The sequence below is a fragment of the Heterocephalus glaber genome, unplaced genomic scaffold (assembly GCF_053883595.1).
Source record: "Heterocephalus glaber isolate CG9 unplaced genomic scaffold, H.glaber_assembly_v1.0 deba00000281, whole genome shotgun sequence".
NCBI classification, from domain to species: domain Eukaryota; kingdom Metazoa; phylum Chordata; class Mammalia; order Rodentia; family Bathyergidae; genus Heterocephalus; species Heterocephalus glaber.
The window spans coordinates 5873441-5894401 of NW_028258139.1; positions in this window are offsets into that span (position 1 = coordinate 5873441).

Consider the following 20961-nt stretch of genomic DNA (forward strand, 5'->3'; position numbering starts at 1 on the left):
TTAATGAACTGGAACTAGTTTCCAGGCACTGTGAAAATACAATGATGATCAAAATAATGACCATTGTGCACACTTCAGACAACTTATATTCTAATCAAGGAGATGAGAATAATCAAACATTCACTTAGATACATATCAATAAACCATTAGGATAGATACGGCAGGTCAAATAAAGAAATTTCAGCAATTAACAACAATTTTTCACAAAATACTTATGTCAAAATATACTACCTCTGTGAATACTAATATCATTATTAATGACAAACATAATTTAGGCTTTCAAACTTGTCTGTCTAGGCTTTGTGAATATTTCTAAATTAGGTTAATTGTTGTTCGAGTTACTATAGAAGCATAATTACTGACCAAAAAGAAAAAAAAACTTTCCTAGTTGTAAAATAATCACTCAGTATGAAAGATTCTGTAAGTGAGGAATCTGGAGAGAGTACAGTGGGAATTGTGTGTCTCTTCTTCAAAATACCACCCTTCTTAGTTGGAAAAGTCAAAGGCTTGGGATGGAAATTAATTAAAGATTCAGTGGCTCTGATATTGAGTAGTTATATTGATTGGAAGCTGAGACTTTTGCTGAGATGTTCTCAAAACATTTATATTCTGCTTCTTCCTGTATCCCTGGAATAGCATGATGGCCAGGTTTCAAAGGTGAGCATTCCATGAGATAAAGCAAGACATAAAGGGAAAGAGGTCATTATGTCAAGTGAAAGCTGTATTATTTTCATGATTCAGCTTTGTCACATAGCAAACATTCTATTATACTCTATGGTGGAGCTGACACAAACCTTCCCAAGATGAAGTCTAGTGGAATTAGACTCTATTTTTTGATAGTTTGAAAGAATAGATGTTAATGGAAATACTGTTTGGGCATTTTTTGGAAAATATGATATTTCATAATCATTAAGGTAAATAATTTCATGTAGTTGTGTTTTGGTTTTCTTGGGGGCAGAGATCCAGTTTGTCAACCAGTATATATTTATTGTGTATCACAGGTCAAACATTTTTCTAATTTCTAAGAATATGGCAATGAAAAATTAGACAGTCCTACAATTATATTTTTGTAGTAACTGAAAATAATATTATACATCCACTTAATAATATCTACTTACCCTTTTATAGTAGCTCAAAACCAACATTGACAAAAAAAAAAGACTTGTCTGAGAACCAAATGACAGTCAAAATCAGAATGACATATAACATAGCAGTGATTCAAAAATAATGTTCCCTACATTAGTAGTTATATTTTTGAGTGCTACTATGATTCACTCAGTCTAGTGGTTTAATAAACAAACTGCTAAAAAAGACCCTATTACTTTGTAACCTGTTACATAACAGTCTATATTTGCCACTAAATTTGGAAGAAGACATAAGAAGAAAAGGAGACATTGGGTGTCTTGTCATCCACCTGTTATCTACATTGTCCACCATTTACATGCTGCTTTTTCTTTTTTCTTTTTTTTCTTTTTTCTGGTACCAAGATTGAACTTGGGACCTTGTGCTTGCAAGGCAGACATGGTGCCACTGAACTAAATCCCCAACCTTACATGCTGCTTTTAACAAGTCAATGATGCACAGAAAAGAGAGCAACCTTGAACCTCTGCCAAGTGAATATTCTTACCCAAATTTAGAACATATCAGGCCTTTGTGTTTTGCCATACATGGCATAGCTAACCTGCTCCTGCTAACTCACTTCTAAGACTTCTCCTTGATTATTTTTCCCTCTACATGAATTTATGTCCTTGATCTAGTTTAATGATTTATAGTTTTGAGTACTTCCATTGTCTACTTAAAAGACTATCTGTTGCATATGACTTAAGTAGTTTTTCTAAAACTGTATATCATAGTTCATTTTAATTTTTAAAAACTACATTTTATAAAGTATTTCTAGGAAAAAAATGGTAAATTTGTATCTTAGACCTGGAGATTATGTGGTTCTAATTTTAATAGTACTATAAAATATAACGTGAAATACAGAAGGAAACTTTTAACATTCTCTTTTCATTTTACAACATTTGTCCTCAAAGGAAAGGAACAAAAATTCTTTCTTCTTTGAAAGATGCATAAAACTAATATAAACTCCTCTGAAAAATAATTATGTATATTTTTGCAATCCAATTCACAAATTTCATGTTTCTAATTACTAGGTATCAAGGTGGAAAAAACATTATCTAAATTATAAACAACCACATGCATCAATGACAGAGTTGTTACAAGGTTAACAATTATTTACAAAATAAAAGAAATAAACTTTTTTGCAGCGATCTTATGTTCAAATCATATCTTTGAGATTATTAAACTGACTTTGAAATTTTCTCGAGTCTACTTTGAAATAATAAAGTTTGCATATATATTAATAATTAGCTAGGCGACATCAGAATTTATCATATTTTTCTGATCTAGTCTGCATGACACATCTGTACGATAGCTGCTGTTATATATACACAGGTGCAGAGAGTGAACAGAGGACTGGAAATGTAGGTTAGAGACAGAGCACTTGCCTAGTATGTGTGAGGTCCTGAGTTCAATTTTCATCACAAAAATAAATAAAATACCAACTACAGTGATAACTCAGTTGTTGAGCTCAATTCACTCCAAATTCATATTTGAACATCAAAAAGTTCAGGAACTGAACATATTTTTCCCGTAAGAAATAATATACAACCAAATAATTGTTTCTGAAGCCCCAAAATTACACTTTCAAATTCATTTTTTGAGGACTTTTAACAAATTTCACAATGATTTCTTTCTTTATAGTGGTTCTCACAGTTTTCCCTTTAGCTTTACTGCTGGTATCACTAACTTTCTTTGGAGCCATGGTTACAATATTTTGTGCAAATAAAGCACAAAAACATCACAATGATGAATGTTTTAATGCATGAACACACACATTACACGTTGTCTGGGTGAGGGTGGTGAGCAGACTGAAGTGTCACCATTTTGTGCTACGGCAAGAGGCAATGTGTGACTCATTCTAGGCCAGTAAAAGTTTCTTCAAGTCGAATTTTTGGTTGACTGTGGAGCAAAGTTATAAACACAGAGCAAATTTTTTTTGGAACTTTGCTGTTGAAGGAGTGGAAAGTTCAAGCTTGGAGCCATTGGACAACCAAAGTATCACTGTATAAAGAGCATTGGGCCCTGGCCCACTCACAATTTGAGTCACAGTGCAGGTCTTTAGACAATACACATTCCCTCTTAGAAAAGGAAAGAGGAGTGTGAGGAGTTTCACACAGTGCCTCAGGTTACATTAGTAGCTGCTGGCCAGTCTGATAGTGAGAACCAAATGTCTTCATTTCTATCATTCTTTTTGTTGTGCAATCTTTCCCCTCAAAAAAAGTGGTGTTTGGAGCAACTGATAAATATTTCCTGCTGTAATATTCTAGGAAAGAACATTTACTAAGTTTTCATTCACAGACATTGAAAAGGACAATCAGAAGCTCCACAATTAAGGGTAATTTTTAAGAATCTAGATAAAAATAAAACAGATCAGGATTCAGGTCTTTGTTCTATTATTTATTGTCTCTGTGTCAGATAATTTATGCTTTAAAGGGTTTCATAACCTCCGACCCATATGTAAAATTTGAATTAAAATACCCTTATCAAATTTACATGATACTAAATGAAATAACATCAGCAAAGCACTGACTACAGAGCTGAGAACAGAGCAAGTACACAATGAATGCTAGTTATTTTTATTGTTTTCTAGAATAGAGTTGCCAAATAGTTTGATCGACTTTATTTTGAGGCAGCATTGAAAATGGGTCAAAAACTATACCTATGGTCAGGACAATTTGTATTAAGGAATAACCACTTTTGTTACTACTGTGAAAAGAGACAAGCCTAGTCTTTATCCTCTGTTTTCTGAAAAAAAAAAAAGTTTAGTATTATTCCCCTGCTGTTTGAAGTGAATTAAGATTGAATTTTTAAATGAATGTCATGATAATTTTTCCTCAACAGTGATAGAGATGCTCTCAGTTCAATGAGAACTGATTTCAAGTATTACAAAGAAAAGGAATGTGTCCTTATTTGAAAAATATCAATAGATTGGCAGAAATAACTCAGGTTAAAGCCATATGATATAACAATAGTAATTTTCTTTCTGATTTGAGAATTTGTTCCAATACTGTATTACCATCTTTCCTGTTTGAGCCATAACACTATTGACTGCAATTATTCTCTGTGTGGAAGTGTTTACTAAAAAGACTCATGTGTGATCATTTTGCTGCATGCTGTGCACAATTGAAAAGAGGTGCGTGATTTTCAAATACAGCCATTTGTTGCAGTTAGTTTTTATTCTTTCATCTTAAACTCATAACCGGGTTGAAGCCATAATACAGAGAAATTCATCTCCAGCTATTCCTGCCTGCAAAAATCTCAAACACATGCCTCCACTGTAAGTAAGCAGTATCATTGAAGGTATCCTGATATGGCCTCATTCAGGCCTGCCCTGCATGAGCCACAAATAAAAGCTCTGGGTGGATATGCTGCCCTCTTGCATCTTCTACTGCAGGTAATCTGGAATATTTGTGATGGACGTACTTGCCAGATTACATTTGTACCACAGACAATTATTGTGAAGACATTGCTTTTATTTATTTTTTCAGTTAACTGCATTGGTACTCTTTTGATATACAAAGTCATAATTTTCATTATAGGGAATTTGTACCTATACATAATGTATCTTTCTTCTTCTTTTTTTCCCCCCATTCCCTTTCCCTCCCTTCAACTTTTTTTGTCTTCCTTATTTACAAAAGTTTTGTTTCCATTTATTTTCCTTCTAGTCTCTTGACATTTCTTTTACCATGTAATAGCATTTCAAAGGGAGGTACAAAGTGATGTCAAAAGGAATCCCAGAAGTCTATACTATTCCTCTTCAATAACAGCAAAGAGAAAATTATCAAAATTTTTCAAAATTAACTTTTTAGCACTCTGTAAATTATGATAAGGTGCAGAATTTTGAGAAATGTATATTCAGAGAAATGGCTGAATTTCATTCAGTAAGAGCAGTGAGCTTTGTACCTTCTCAAGTTGCCTTATTATTTTCTCACATTGTCTGCTCCCAGTAGACTGAAAACCAGCAGACCTGCAATCATGAGGAAAACCATCACTATAGGAGCATCTAGAACAGACAGATGAACTTAGAGTTCTCCTGAAGTATAATTACTGGAGATCTTTTCCTGTTTGATCTGGTTGATAATCTCCTGGAAGGCCACAATTGCAGGGCTTGTGTTTATCAGACCTGAATCAAAGTTCACTTGGTGCACACAATATTTCTTTTGAGGATGATTGTCACAAAATTTAACACCACTCACATTATACTGGAGGTCTCTGAAGCAAAAATAAGTTTAGGCAGACAGAGGATGCTATCCAAAATTCTTAAAAAGATAGGAAATTATACATGGAAAGAATTTGAAATACCAGACATATTCCTGGGAATCAAGAAGACCACATCCAGGTGCAGATTTGCTGAAATACGTGGTTCTGTGCATACATCCAAAGAAGACCTAGAAGGCCCAAACTCTCATGTCTGACAGATTTTGAGGATCTACTGAAGCAGGAAGTGATAGCTAACTTAAAGTTGCATGCCACCACCTAGAGCATGACCAATATGCATATAGAAACCTTGATAAAGGCCTGTGGACTTCCTGATTAGAGAAATGCAGGGGAATCCCTAACCATTGTTGGCTGATTTGTAAGATAATTGTATACAATTTGGTGAAAATCTATAGTAGCATATAGACTTTAGTTTTCAGGGAGACCACTAAACAGTTACCAACAATATACAAAAAAGTAAGCATTGTAAAGAGTGGTAGTGATGTTCACAGTAATGCTGTAGTAAAATGTTAGTTTTAAAAGTTCAGTTACACACATAAAACTATGAAACATATAAAGAAATAAAGTGTGAAAACTGCAGAGCAAAAAAAGCAAGCAACAGAGATGGCATATAATCAGGCAGACATATGAGATTTATTGAAGAATTTAGGCAGCTATTATAATTATGTTGAATTAACTAAAGGAAAGTATTTTTTAGAAATAACAGGACAATCTTCTATTGCAAGATAATTGTAAGAGAGAGATAGAAATTGTGAAAAATGAACTTTAAATATGAAGTTGAAAAATAAAACAACATGGGTAATTTATCTGAGGAGTTGAAAAGTAGATTGAAATTGTCTGAAGGAAGAATCAGCAAATTGGAAGACTGATCACTTACAAGTATCTAAAGAAAAGAAAGACAAAATGATGAAAAAATTGAAAGATAGATAATAGGAAGAAGGGAGATAGGTCATTCTTAAAGGGGAAGGGAACAAGGATGGAGGGAGGGGAAAAGGAGGACTTAAAAAAGGGGTAGGGGTAGTGGGAGGCACAGGGGAAAGGAAAGAAGGGAAAGGAAAAAATGATGAGAAATGGAAAAAATGGAAATAAAGTTTTTGTAAATAGGGAAGGGTGGAGGGCATGAAGGGAGGGCTAGGAATGGGGAAAAAATAAGAACCAAGATGCATTATATAAAGGTACAATTCCCAATGAGAAATGTAATTGTGTTGTATACCTACAATGTACCAATAAAAGAATTTAATACGAAAAAAAAACTAAAAAAGAAGAGAGACAAAAAAAAAATAAATCAAACTAAAATAAAAGCATTTCAGAGTGTTTTGAAAGGAAAAAAAAAAAAGTAAGTAGGATGTGTGATGTACATACATCAACTTCCCACATGGAGTGCAAACATTATGTACCACAAACATGTACTAATGAAAATAAATAAAAAGAGAAACTTCAGATAAGTGGAACAACATTAAGTGTACCTTTATACTTTTATGCATTTATATTAATAAAAAATATCTCTAATCAAATATATGACCTTTCAGTTTAAGAAAATACATAAAAGGCATACCAACTCAAAAGTTAGCAAAAAGAAGAAAGATTTGGTCTGAAATAAATGAAATACAATGAAGAGAAGAGAAAATCACCAAGACAAGAATGAATTCTTTAAAAAGATCAATAAACTTAAAAACATTTGCCTAGACTGTCCAAAAAAAATTTGACATCGGTCTCCAATTGCTAGAATCTAGGAGGAATGAGAAGACATTAACACCAAACATACCAAGGAAAACTTCATTTTGAGAGAATGCTATGCAAGATTACAGTCACCCTTCTGTGGTACTTGTCTGTGTCCATGAGTACCATATCTATGGGTTACACATTTAAGGATTGTGAGTTGAAAAATTAAAAAATAGATTATGTTACATTGAACAATTATAGGTGTTTTTTCTTAATATTAAGCTGTAACAACTATCTTCACAACATTTATATTTTGTTAGAAATTATAAGTAATCCACAGATGATTTAAAAATATGAGAAAATGTGTGTAACTAATATGTTAATAATGTTATATATTTCAGATTTTGATATTCATACGGAGTCTTGTATCCAATCCTTTGCGAACTTCAAGGAAAAAATATATTTGTCAACATAATAGATAACTGAGATGATAGAACACATTCCCAAAAAGATGTGGAATGTGAAAAAATGCTTAGGAAGTCATAAAAGTTTGAGTTTAATTATCAAAACTTAAAAAAATTTAATTTCTTTTGAAAACTTTCTAAAATAAAAATCCGAGGTTCAGGTGGTTTCTCTGGTTTATTTTTCTCAAGTCATTAAAACAGAATTAACATTCGTTTCTTTTTTTAACTCTTTCAAAAAGGAGCTCTACCTATGTAGTTTAGTTATATCAGCTAAGTATTACCTTGATATAATGATAACAAAATTACCTAGACATCATGAGAAAAAACAAAAAAACACAATCTACAGTTCTTATAAACATAGGCAAAATGTCCTGAACAACCAAATCTGGCAATAATTAGAAATTATTAACACAATGAGCAAGTTACTATATCACAATAATGCAACATCTGGATGTTATTTATATCTATACACCATCTATATATCTCCTAATACTATATACATACCATAGAACAAAATACCTAAACCATATGATCATTTCAATTATCATAAAAAGTTTTTGTTAAAATCTAGCACTCTTTCATGATAAAAATATTAACATACTAGGAATAAAGAAAATTTCTTCAGTCTGGGAAAACTTCTCCACATAATGTACATAGCTAATGTGACATTTAATGGCAGAAAAATGAGACTTCCCTAATATCAAGAGTAAGATAAGGAAAGAAGTTTGCTCCAACTACTTCTATACAACATTATTATCAAGATTCTAGCAATTAGTCAAAACAAGTAAAAGTAAAAGTTATAACTCAGTGGTAGAGTGTTTACTTGGCATATGTGAAGTCCTAGATTTGATAACCAGTGCTGCAACATAAACTGATTTGATATAATATGATGTGATATGATAAACAAATATAAATCAGTTGTATTTCTGTATGTTAATAATAAATATCCTGAGAATTAAATTATGGAAACAATGTATTTACACCAGTATTAAAAATAATAAAGGTCTTAGAAGTAAATAACGAACAATTGCAATAAAGCAATAATGCTTTTGTGGGGAGAAAATACCAAATATAAAGATTTAGAGAAGACAACATAGATTTAGAGAATATCTAAATATATAAAAATAAATCTCATGACCATGTATCAGAAGACTTAATGTTGTTTGTATGGCAATAATTCATCCTCAAATTGATCTACAGTTATTTCAGTCCCTATACACACCTCCAGATTAGTTTTTGAAAAATTGATAACTGATCTTAAATTCAAATGAAAATGTAAGGGACCTAATACAAAAGTACCCACTATAATCTTGAACAAAACTGGAAGATTTTATTTCTTGATTTTGAGGTTACCTACAACATAATGATGAAATAAGTCATGAATTTGAATATAAATTTATTAAAAGAAGATCAGGAAATAGCCAAAGGGTACACAATACGTTCAATAACATCAATCACTATGGAAATTACTGTGGATACAATAAAGATACTGTAAATAAATGTTGATAAATTTATGGAAAACTTTGGCTCACTTACATGATACAGAAAATTAGAAAGTTACAGATTAAAAATGATACAGTCACTTTGAAAATCAGCTCATTAGTTCTTTAAAGTGTTAAAAATAGACTTACAATATAAATGTTCCTAAATTCATGCCCAAGAGAATTGAACACATATACCAGTTATTCACAACACATAAATTAAATCCCCGATAAAAATCACATGATCCTAGCAATGGGCACAGAAAAAGCCTACAACAAAATTTAACATCCTTTCATGATAAAGGACCTAAAAATCTAGGTCTTGAAGGATCATTCCTCATTATAATAAAAGCCACTTATGACAAATCTATAGCCAACCTTACACTGAATTGGGAAAAACTGAAAGCATTTTCTCTGAAATTTGGGATGAGACAAGGATGCCCAGTCTCACCACTCTTTTTCAGTGTTTTTCTTGAAACTTTGACTAAAGCAATTAGACAAGAGAAAAAAATAAAAGGGACACAAATAGGAAGAAGTCAATTATTCTTGTTTGCAGGTGATAAAATCTTATACTTAGAAGATCCTAAAGATTCTGTCAAAAGACTTTTTAGTTGATAAGTGAACTCTACAAAGCAGCAGGATATAAAATCAATAGCTTCACAGTATATCAGTAATGGTTTAGCTGGGAAAGAAATCAGGAAAACAATTCCCTTCACAAAAGCATCAAGTAAAATAAAATACCTAAGGATCAATCTAACCAAGGAGGTGAAAGACTCCTACAATGAAAATTTCAAAACACTAAGAAAGAAATTAAAGAGGACCCCAGAAAATGGAAAGACCTTCCATTTTCATGGATTGGAAGAATTAACATTGTCTAAATGGCCATATTAACAAAAGCAATCTACAGATTCAATACAATTCTTATCAAATTCACTGACATTCTTTTTACAATATAAAAATATCCTGAAATTCATATGAAAACAAAAAAGATCCAGAATAACCAAAAACTTTTAAAGCCCAAAGAGCAAAGCTGGAGACATCACAGTACTTGATTTCAAATTATACTACAAAGACCTACTAACAACAACAACAACAACAACAAAACCAAGGTATTGGCACAAAAATAGACATGTAGACCAACAAAACAGAATAGTGAACACAGAAACAAACTCAAGAAAACATAGCCATTTGATTCTGGACAAAAGTGCCAAAAATATACAATGGATAAAAGATACACTTTTTACAAATGGTGCTAGGAAAACTGGATATGCACTGTGTAAGAATGAAATTAGATCCCTTTCTCATCCTGTACAAAAAATCAATTCAAAATTCATCAAATAACAAGATATAAGACCTAAAATATTAAACTGCTAAGAGAAATCATAGGGGAAACACCGGAAGCTATAGACACACGGAATGACTTCCTGAATAGTACACTAGTAATGTAGAAAATAATAGCATGAATCAAAAATGAGAGTACACCAAATTTAAAAGTTTCTTCACAGCACAGGGAACAATTAAGAGTAAAGACATATCCTACAGAGAAAGAGAAAATCTTTACCAGCTCCTCTTTTGTCACATTATTAATATATAGGATATAAAAGGAATTAAAAATATTAGTTCTATCTCATCCCAGTCAGAATGGCTATCATCAGGATTATAATAAACCATAAAATGTGGGAAGGATTTTGGGGGAAAAGGAACCCTCTTTTGAGGAAGCCAAAGGTGGTGGGAATGTAAATTTCTATAGCCACTATGGAAATCAGTATAGAAATTCTTCAAATAACTGAAAATAGAGCTACCATCATATTGATCTAGCTATACCATTCCTTGGGTTACACTGGAATATATACAGATATATTCCTCAGGATATTAAAGTTAACAAAATATATTTTGCACATTACTGCCCTAGTGAGAAACTAGTGGAGAGGGTGGGGCAAGGATAGTGGTTGTAGTGAAACAATAATTTTAAATAATAATTACAAAATAATTTAACTCATAATTGAAAAACATACACTACTTGTGAATTTTGAAATGGAATGTGCAGAATACCAATTAGATGTTCAAAGAAAAGTTTTATTATGTGTTTTTACTACACTTTATAGGACCTATCTTCTCACAGAAAAACATCCCTCACTTCACAATTAAGCCTTATTCATGGCACTGTTTTTTAGCAGTAAATACACATTTTCAAGGATGCACCACACAATGTGTAAATTAGATTAAAAATATGAAGAAGAGTACCCTGGGAACTAAGAATCACAACCACTTCCATTGAAACAGAGACTGATGCATGAATTTCACACAAAAAATTTCAACTATGTTACTAATTTTATGCTTATCTAATCCCTTTTAATGTTGCAATAGACATATTTCAGGAAATCACTTCTTATGAACATTTATATCAACATTATTTGTAATAGACAAAGAAGAAAAATAACCAAAGTTTTCATCAATGTATGAGTAGATTGATTAAACAAGGTATATCCACACAATACATATTTTTCATTTGTTGAAAAGAATAAAGAATTGACACATGTTATGATATTGATGAATCTTGAAAGCATTATGCTGAGTGACAAAAGTTGGCCATAAATTCCACAGAATGTGTGGTTCCACTTGTGAAATATTCATACAATAGTGACTAAAAGTGGAGGATCTTTGCCTAGGGTGCAGTTGGAAGAGAGGAAGTAGGTCCTAGTAAGTTCCACTGCCTGCCTCACAAGCACAAGGAACTGAGTTCGATCCCCAGTACCAAAAAAAAAGAATGATAAAATCATGACAGAATTGGAAAGCTGTGATAGCTGCACAATTCTGTTATCTCTAGAAAACTCTGAGTTTTACACTTTGACAGGCTTAAGTTTTGGTATATGATTTTTTTCAAATTTATTTTTTATTAGTATATGTTTGTGATGTATAATGAGGACCTTCATCTTGGGGAATTGGACTTATCCTGTTTACTTCCCCTTCACTTCTCCTAATTATATCTCAAAAACTTTTTATACAAAACAATGTGTTAAGATATTTAAATCAAGTGCACTAGGTTGAATTCATTTATAGTGCATAATTCCCATTCAGTACGAGTACAAATCCATTTAGTGACTTGTCTGTCAAACTGTCAAAAATTATTTAAATTTTTATCTCAAAAATTTAAGCCACTTCTTCTAGAAATCTATATTTTATATCATACACTATAATGTAAATATTACCTGTCTTCCTATAGAGTGATATTGGAGCTATAAATATTTAATTATAAAATATTCTCATTATCTGAGTTCTCTGTTCCCTATTCACTTAAGGATGTCTTTACCTTGTCCATTTTCATAGCATGTTTTCTTATTCTCTACATCCATCCTAATATATGGTTAATCATTTAATCCTCTTAATTACTATTCCAGATTAATAATACAGTGGTACCTCTGTTCATGAATGCTTTGGATTGAGAACAATTCTGTATGCAAACAGTAGCATTGGGCAAAATTTTGATTTTTGCTTAGAAACTCTGCATCAGTTTACAAATTCTGCATCCATCTTTCCCAAATGAACACAATGTGGCCATTTTTTCCAGAATCATGAAACAAATTAAGTTCAACATCTAAGATACTATTATAATTATTAATCTTCATATAGCATAGACTCTATGCCAGAAAGACTTAATTTATTTGAGCTCTGAATTCACTATATCCTCGTAACTACTTGGGAGTAGACACTGGTTTCTCAGATGCATAGATGAGGAAACTGTAGTACCGAAATAGTAACTAGTTTGTCCATGGCCATAAAGATATAGATAAGAAATTAAGGAGAGTAACCAAGCATTTTAGTGCAGAGTTTGCAAATAGAGTTTTTTTCCCCTTGTGACCATTACCTCTGATATATCACTTCATTGGATTAAGAAACACCTAACAGATTAATAGAGCACATTTTTGGGTCTGTTTGCATGGGCAGTGGAGGTGTAGGTTTAGGCTCCATATTTGCCAGTCTTCTCTGGTACTGTTCTCCTACATTGCTGCCCAGGTACTATGAACTAAGGAACTTTTCTCAGCTATGTCCTCCCACCCTGATGATTGTGCATTAGAGTCTGCCTACCATGTACTGAATTTCCTGAAACTTAGCTAAATTAAATCTTCAGCCTTTAAATTGTGAGTTTTAGGTATTGTGTCTTAATTCAGCGAATTGCTACCTAAGAAGTGAGGTCATTCCTGTAAGTGTACTTAATTTAACCCTGTGGATTAGAAGTCTTTGGAGCTGGTTTATGAGAGGAATTTGAAAAGGTTTGAAGAAGTGAACTAGAGAAGTCTTAGAATGATATAATCAGAGATTAATGGGTAATTCTGGTTGGATTTCAGAAGACCAAGAAGATGGCAAAAAAATCCAGACAGCAAAGGCCACATCCAGAATGGGAACACAGACTCCATTGGCAGTTGAAATAGAGGTCATGCATGTTATATTCCAGTAGAAAATGTGTCTACATTTTGTCTATGTTCTGAGAATTTGCAGGAGACTGAAATTAAGAGCAGTGCACTAATTGATCAAGAGGAGGAAATTTCAAGACATTTCCACATTTAGGCTATATATGAGTAAGGTTGGCAGTTTTGGACAGATTTCTAGAGAGACTAGGGGACAAATGGAAGAGTAGAAAAATTTGGAAAACTTCAATTTTGGTCCAGAAGGAACCATATGTAAATTTCAGGCCAAATGAAGTGTGGCTGCTAAAGAGATTAGCATGTTAAAATAAATCAAGTACTTTGTACAGGGACCTGAACAAAGATGCCTCAAGGACATATCAGAAATCAGCAAGACCCCATTCATGGCAGGCTTAAGGATGCAAAGGTGTCACTTTAATTTGATAAGACAGTTACTGGGATCCTTGCTCAAGAAGGGACTCCTAGAGAATTGCATCCCAAGGATTCATTTCACTGATCTTAGCCATTCAGGCACTCAGAAGCTGCTGCAGCCAGGGCCCAAAAGGCCATGGCTACTTTGTCCATTGTCAGCAGAACTAGGAATTGTCCAAATCTTGTTGTTTTACTGGTATGCAAGAATTGAGGGGTCAGGGAGGCTTCTATCTAGATTTTAAAGGAGTAGTTGGGAGGCCAGACAAAGAGTAAAGCTGTGGAAATGAAGTCAAAGTTCAGTGGACACTCTAAGAAGTTAGAGGTGACAGGAATGTGAAACATCAGTCCAGGAAAGCTTCAGGCCATTAGTGGAGCCAGCCCAACAAAAAGACCATGTAGGAAAAGGACATAGATGTGAAATTCACTTTTTACCACCATGTGTCTTATATGCTGGACATGGACCAACAGAATTTAATGTTTGTACTGCTTGGTTTGCTCTTGCATTGGTCTGATTCTTTTCTACCTCTCATTCTTCCTCCTTTTTGGAATGGGAATTCTTACCTTGTCCCATTGTAAATTGGGATTGTGTAAATTGATTTTTATTTTTATAGAGGTTTATATTTAAGAGTTTGCCTTGAGTCTCAGAAGAGACTTGTACTTTTGAAAAATACTGGAACTATTGAGACTGTCAGGAAGGGATTATTGTGTGTTTGGTTGTACATAGGATAGTTGTATAATGTTAAGCATTGTTGTTGTTGTCTTCATTTGGAGATTACATATGATCTAAAGAGATGTGTTTGGGTATGAATTGACCAGAGTTGAATTGTGATACATCAACTTCACTTCATTGGATTATCCAATGCCTAGAAGATTACTACTGCACTGTATTCCAGTATTTCAGCTGTTTTAAATTAAGCTGCTTTGCTTCATCAAGCTCTCCTACCATGATGTTTCTGCCTTGAAGCCTGACAGGAACTGAATCTCCTAAAACTGAGATCTACATTAAACCTCTCCCCTTTTAAATTGTAGGTATTAGATATTTTCCCTCTGTGATGGGTAACCTAGCTATTACAACTCTTGTATTTCCTGTGAATTCAATTTTGTTCTTTTTATTGACCCATTTTTAGACAACACCATATTAGGATATTTGCAATGAGATATATAAAGAAATGAAAATTTTCAGATTTCATTAACTTGTTGTTAGTGTGTGTTTGTTTCCTTTAAAAAATTGTGTAATCATTTTTCTTTAGTTTCTATCCCCAAAGTATATATGTTTCCCTAACCTTACAGAGAACAAAGAAAGTGAAAGATTTTGCGTGAGAACTTGACATTATTGTACTTATTTGCATAAGGTGAGTGTAAATTATGTGGTAACATATATCATCAAAACACTTCTTTTTTTTTTTGGTACCGGGGATTGAACTTGGGTCCTCGTGCTTGCGAAGCAGGCGGCGAAACCACTGAGCTAAATCCCCGGCCATCAAAACACTTCTAATGAAAGAAAGTATTAAGTCACCAAATATTGATAGACAATGTATTCATCAGGAGCAGCTCATATTTTTTAAATCTTCAAGTCAGAATCTTTGTCTAACAATGTATAAGATTTCTTATTTGTTTTGAGGCTCTTCTGTTTTTTTGGTACTGGGGATTGAACTCCAGACCTTGCACTTGCAAAGCAGGTGCCAGAACCACTGAGCTAAATCCCCGGCCCTGAGGCTCTTCTTTCAGGACCTGATTTTTTTCTCTCCTCTGCTTCTGTTAATCAAGCCACAGGATTTTATTTTATTCTTTGTTGAACTGTTATTTTTATTCTGTGCTGTCAGATATTTTACAGATGTTAAGCCATCATAAACATTCATTGCTTTCACTGTATTGAAGTTCAACAATGAACCTGTGGGCTCCTGCCATTGTAGCCTTGGAATTTATTGTGGTGAGTTTGATGTGTTAATTTGTTGAGGCCATAGTTCCCAGTTACTTAAACATACACTAGTCTACATATTGCTGTGGAGGTACTTTGTAGATGTGATTAATATCTATAAGCAGTTGATTTTAAGTTAAAGAGATTATGCTTGATAATGTCAATGGTTCTCATCTGATGCAACAAAAACCATTAAAGAAAATGCTGATTCTCCCAGAGAAGAAATTCTCCTCATGTTGGAATTATTAATTTGTAGCCTCAGAATGTTTGAAATTTGCTAATCCCCACTATAATGTCAGTCAATTTCTTAATATTAATCTTAATATTAACATATAATCATATATATATATATATAGAGAGAGAGAGAGAGAGAGGCATATCTCCTATTTGTTTCTCCAGAGAGCCTTGATTGTTACAATACTTTTTGTTTCACTTCATTTCTTTATGTACAATTCTGAATTCAAGAAGATAGTTTTATGGCTCCAAGACAGTTGTCACTTGCCTCCACAATCCATAGGAAAAGATGCATTCTTTTAATTTCCATTTGAAATATTCCTTAGAAGCTAAAATAAAATATCATATATTACATCTTAACCAATGAGACTTTTATACTGAATTTGACTAAAAATCTTAAAATACTTTTTCTCTAGTACAATAAACTACCATCAAAACATAGTTACTATTATGTCGATATTTTGTTGTTGCTATTATCTGGACTTCAAAATTACAAATAAACGTTTTTAGTCCACACTTTATATAATGGGAAGCAATATTTATTCCCTTCAGATTTGATTTTAATATTGCTTCTCTTTCAAAAAAGTATCGCTTCTCCTTCGCTTTAAATTATCACATTCAACACTTGTCACCTTCAGAATAATCCATGTGTTAAAAGTATTCAATTAAAGTCATTGTTTTAGTATCCACTTTTGCTTCTATACTTCTAAGTTTTTTAAAATTGAAGGCTGGGGAAATTTTCTTTTGATATTAGCATTTTAAGAAATATTCTAAGAAATATTTAGATATTTCTTATGGGCAAAATAAGGACCTTTTAAAAATACACCACAGGGCTTCCTTGAAAAATAGTGAGCAAATGGAAATAATATGGAATGATACCTAGTTCAAAAGAAGCACTCACTAAATATTAGTTACACACATTTATTATCATCGCTTTCCCCTCAAAGTATGTTCATTTCATGTCAGAAACTATATTAAATCTCTAAACTAAAATAGTGTTGTCAACTGTTCCTGACCAGTTCTTTTGATGTTCAAGATGGTCCCTCTCCTTTTTTACAGCACAAATACATCCTATTAATTGATGCCACCCAAGCTGTTATGCACACTTCCTTAGACATACAAAAATTAAAAAAATAGTATGCACATGGGCACAGCAGAGTTAATAAAAACTATGACGACACTTGTTGACTAACATTTTTCACTCTAATTTTATCTTTCTTATGAAAATACTCATATGAAATATTTATATGAGACTTTGAGATAAATATGTGTACTGAAGCAACATGGATGAGATGGTATAGGTTTTAATGCATTAAATAATGAAGACAGGATATAAACGAGGCTTGCCCGCGTCACTCAATTCATACTTTTGTCACTACAACTCCTCCAACTCTCCTGCGTCTTTCCTTTCATTTGTAAAATCATACCTTTATACTGGGCACATATGTGTAATCCAAGATAACCTTTCCATCCACGTGCCCACTCCAAGGCTTAACATATTTTTTAATATTTCCTTTCATTTATGAGCTGGATGGTAGTGCATAGATGACTTCTTCCCACACTGCATGCACTCTGCTGCTTCCTTCTTGGTACTATTTCCAGGCTCTATGTGAATGTGATTTTATTTTTATGTCCTTTCTTTCTCACCTGCTTTATTAGGTCTATTATTCCTTCACTGCTCAGGTCTGCTGGTGGCATTCCTCTGAGTTTTAAAATGGTAAAATAAATTAAATTTTTATTTTTATATGTAGTCATTTATTCCAATAGAACATTGAGAGAGAGCAGTGCTAAAAATGTGTATCTCATAAACCATCCTGAGTAGGAAGGTAATACTTTGATATGGAAGAAAGAAGAGCTTTATGTTTTAAACTTCTCAGCTTTTTTTTTAACACTTTACAAAGCTATCAGAAAAACTAAACAATTCTGTTACTTCAAAACTAAAAAAGGATTAACTCATTTTGAGTGTGTACAGTAGTTCTTATAATTTAATAGGTAGCTTTAAATTAATGTGTTGGTTTCATACAATATTCACTGTTTATATTTTGGAAATAAACAGTTAAAATAATCTCTGATGCCCATGCATGTCACACACACGTGCACACACACACACACACACACACACACGTGATCACATCTTTGAAAAAGTCCTATCATTTATATATAGTTTCAAGGATAGTCTTCCATTTTTATTGTCTGTGTAGTTCAAAATCCATAAATGAAGTCTATAACTATATGATGTGGACTGGCTAATCCCTATAAAACATGTTGTAACTATATTAATTTTAACAGCTGCCTTAGACAGATAGGAACTATCTTTCAAGAAGAATTTTTATTGATTTGGCTCTTTTCCATTGTATTTCAAATTATTAAAATCACAAATAATTAAATAAAAACTCAATATACTATTAATATGTTGAGTATATATATATGTATGTATCACAGATCATTGTAATTTTTTAAGTATGGAAAACACAGCTGCTTTCAATTTATTATTTCTTTCCCCTTTCTTTTACTGGGAGAATATGTATTTACTGTTAAGACCCTTTTTCTTTGTGGTTTATATAAAAATACTATATTTGCACATTGTCTACAGAATGGATACATGATCTGATCTTATCCAATTGTATGAGTCCATACTGCTAGATTCAACAAATAGTGTGATAGTCATCACATAATCTAGGGTAGAAAATGCTCAGGGTTTCTGTGGGATAATAAGAGAAATGTGACTGATAAGACAATGTAAGCCGACAAGAACTATTGCTTTTTGTCTCATAGAAGAGAACATATTTGAGAATGAATACAATAGAGAATACAGAGAGAAGAGATAAAGAGATTCAGATTTCTGCTTATATTAAGTCTATCTGTTTAAAAAAAAACTTACAACTTGAACGTACCCATTTAGGGAATCAATTCCCTTTCTGTGAGCTAGTTTGATGATGAATTTCCCTCATTTGAATTGGAAATACAATTGTAGAGTAGTTTCAAATATGAAACCTTAAAGCAGGGGTAAAATGAAGATCAATAGCTATGAAATATTCAAGTTTCAAGCCAATCTCATCTTTTAAATTTGCCATATTTAAAAAACTTTCAGGAGTTCATATCAGTGAATATGGAATGTTTGAACATCTCAATTACATTTCCACATTGAATTATAAAGTGAATCAAATACAAGAGTTGCTATAGAAATTATAAGAAATATACTTGTAACTTCTAAATTACAAATATATATCTCCTATGGGCTTATCTTCTGTCTGTTATTATGGGATGCATGATATTACCTATCATATGCTCATTATTTTAATCTCAGTCTTTTAAAAATCAGCATAGGAATTTTACTTTTCTTAATGCCAAAGTATCTAATTTTCATATTGCAGAGGCTTTGGGACCATGATAAGAAGACCCTAAATGTGTTTATATAAAAAAGATTTGCAAAGTAAAAACATTTGCTTGAAATGTAAGATAATTTTGGAAAAATGTATAATATTTAAGTTTCTGTGAAAATAAAAAACTTTAATTGGACTTCCTCAGTATAGGTATCTAGGGTACATAGAGTAGGTGTGATAGGTCTTTCTAGTTCTTTTTGAATTTGTAAATTTTAAAATATTAAAAGTCTATAGCTACAACTATCTAGAAGTTGTGGCTTCTATCCAGATATTGCCCTAATCTTCATGTGCTCACAGGCTTTGGGGAGTGACCGGATCATGCATGTGTGATGCTGGATTAGTCCCCTGGATGTTTCGGCATAGATCAGGGTATGGGTGACGAGTTTACTGAAGAGGAAAGATCCCCCTGGGTGTGGGTATCCTCAACCAATAGGTGTGTAACCTGGATTGAAGAAAAGGGAAAGTGGAAGGAAGGCTGATGCTTCCTGCCTGTCTTATCATGGGCTTTTGTTTGCCTCTCCCATGCTGCCCTTCTTTGGTAGCAACTGACGATGGACTGAAACGTCTATTTATCAGTGTATGTAACTGTCAAAATTGGGCACTATCAGTACTCTCAGCAGAAGAGTGGAGATCAGCAGAAGCACAGAGTAAAACAATTTTTTAACATTGTATTGACACAGATTGTATGTGACAAAGCTGTGCTTCTCACCCAGACAGCCAGGTTCCAAACAAAAGTAACAAAGATTAATAGTTACGGACTTACATAGCACTCACAGTTTCTTTATGTTTGTGCAGTACAGACAAAATATCATTTAGAAAAAGAATAGAGGAGAGAGGCAGAGGAAGAGAGAGAAAAAGAGAGGGGATGAAAATTAAGAAAAGTGATATGGAAAAATAATAGAGGCTTTAAAAGTATTCAAAGGATAAAAAAAGATATGAGACTAAAACAAACAATTCTAAAATATAAAGAATTTGAGTTCCTGAAGAAAAATGAAATAATCAGACATGAATAATATTTAGATAAATGATTCAAGAACAATTTTTTTGGTACTGGAGATCAAACTCAGGACCTTATGCTTGAGAGGCATTTGGCAGCACCACTGAGCTACCCCACCACCACCTTGCCAGAGAGTTTTTCTTGACAAAACTTGAAACATTAAAACAAGAAGATATATTCAGGTAAAGCACTGAACTTTCAGAACAGGAAAAGAATCCTAGACATCTGGGTAAAAATAATCAATTTCCTTATAAAAGCAAAACAACAACACAAAACAAGATTGGAAACAAAATTAAGCCTCATGTCCAATTACCAGAGAAAAACATTCACAGTAGGAACCAGAGGAGTGACCCTCACCATGCGCTCATGGGGAAAAGGGGCAGAAGCACCTCAGCTGATGCTCTTCAGGGCCAGTGGTCAGAGGAAAGCATTAGCTGTAGGTAAGATTCACTGGTCAGACCCCCTGCTGGAGGGATCAGTTTAGAATATGAAAGGAGAAGTGACATGGTGCTATTGGCTTACAAAGCAGGTTTTATTGTTCAATTTCTTTGTTTCGTATTACCTACTGTTGTTCTCTACCACCTGCATCTTCAGTGGCCATAAATGTCTCATCACTCAGATTTATGCCCACCTTCTCTACATGACCA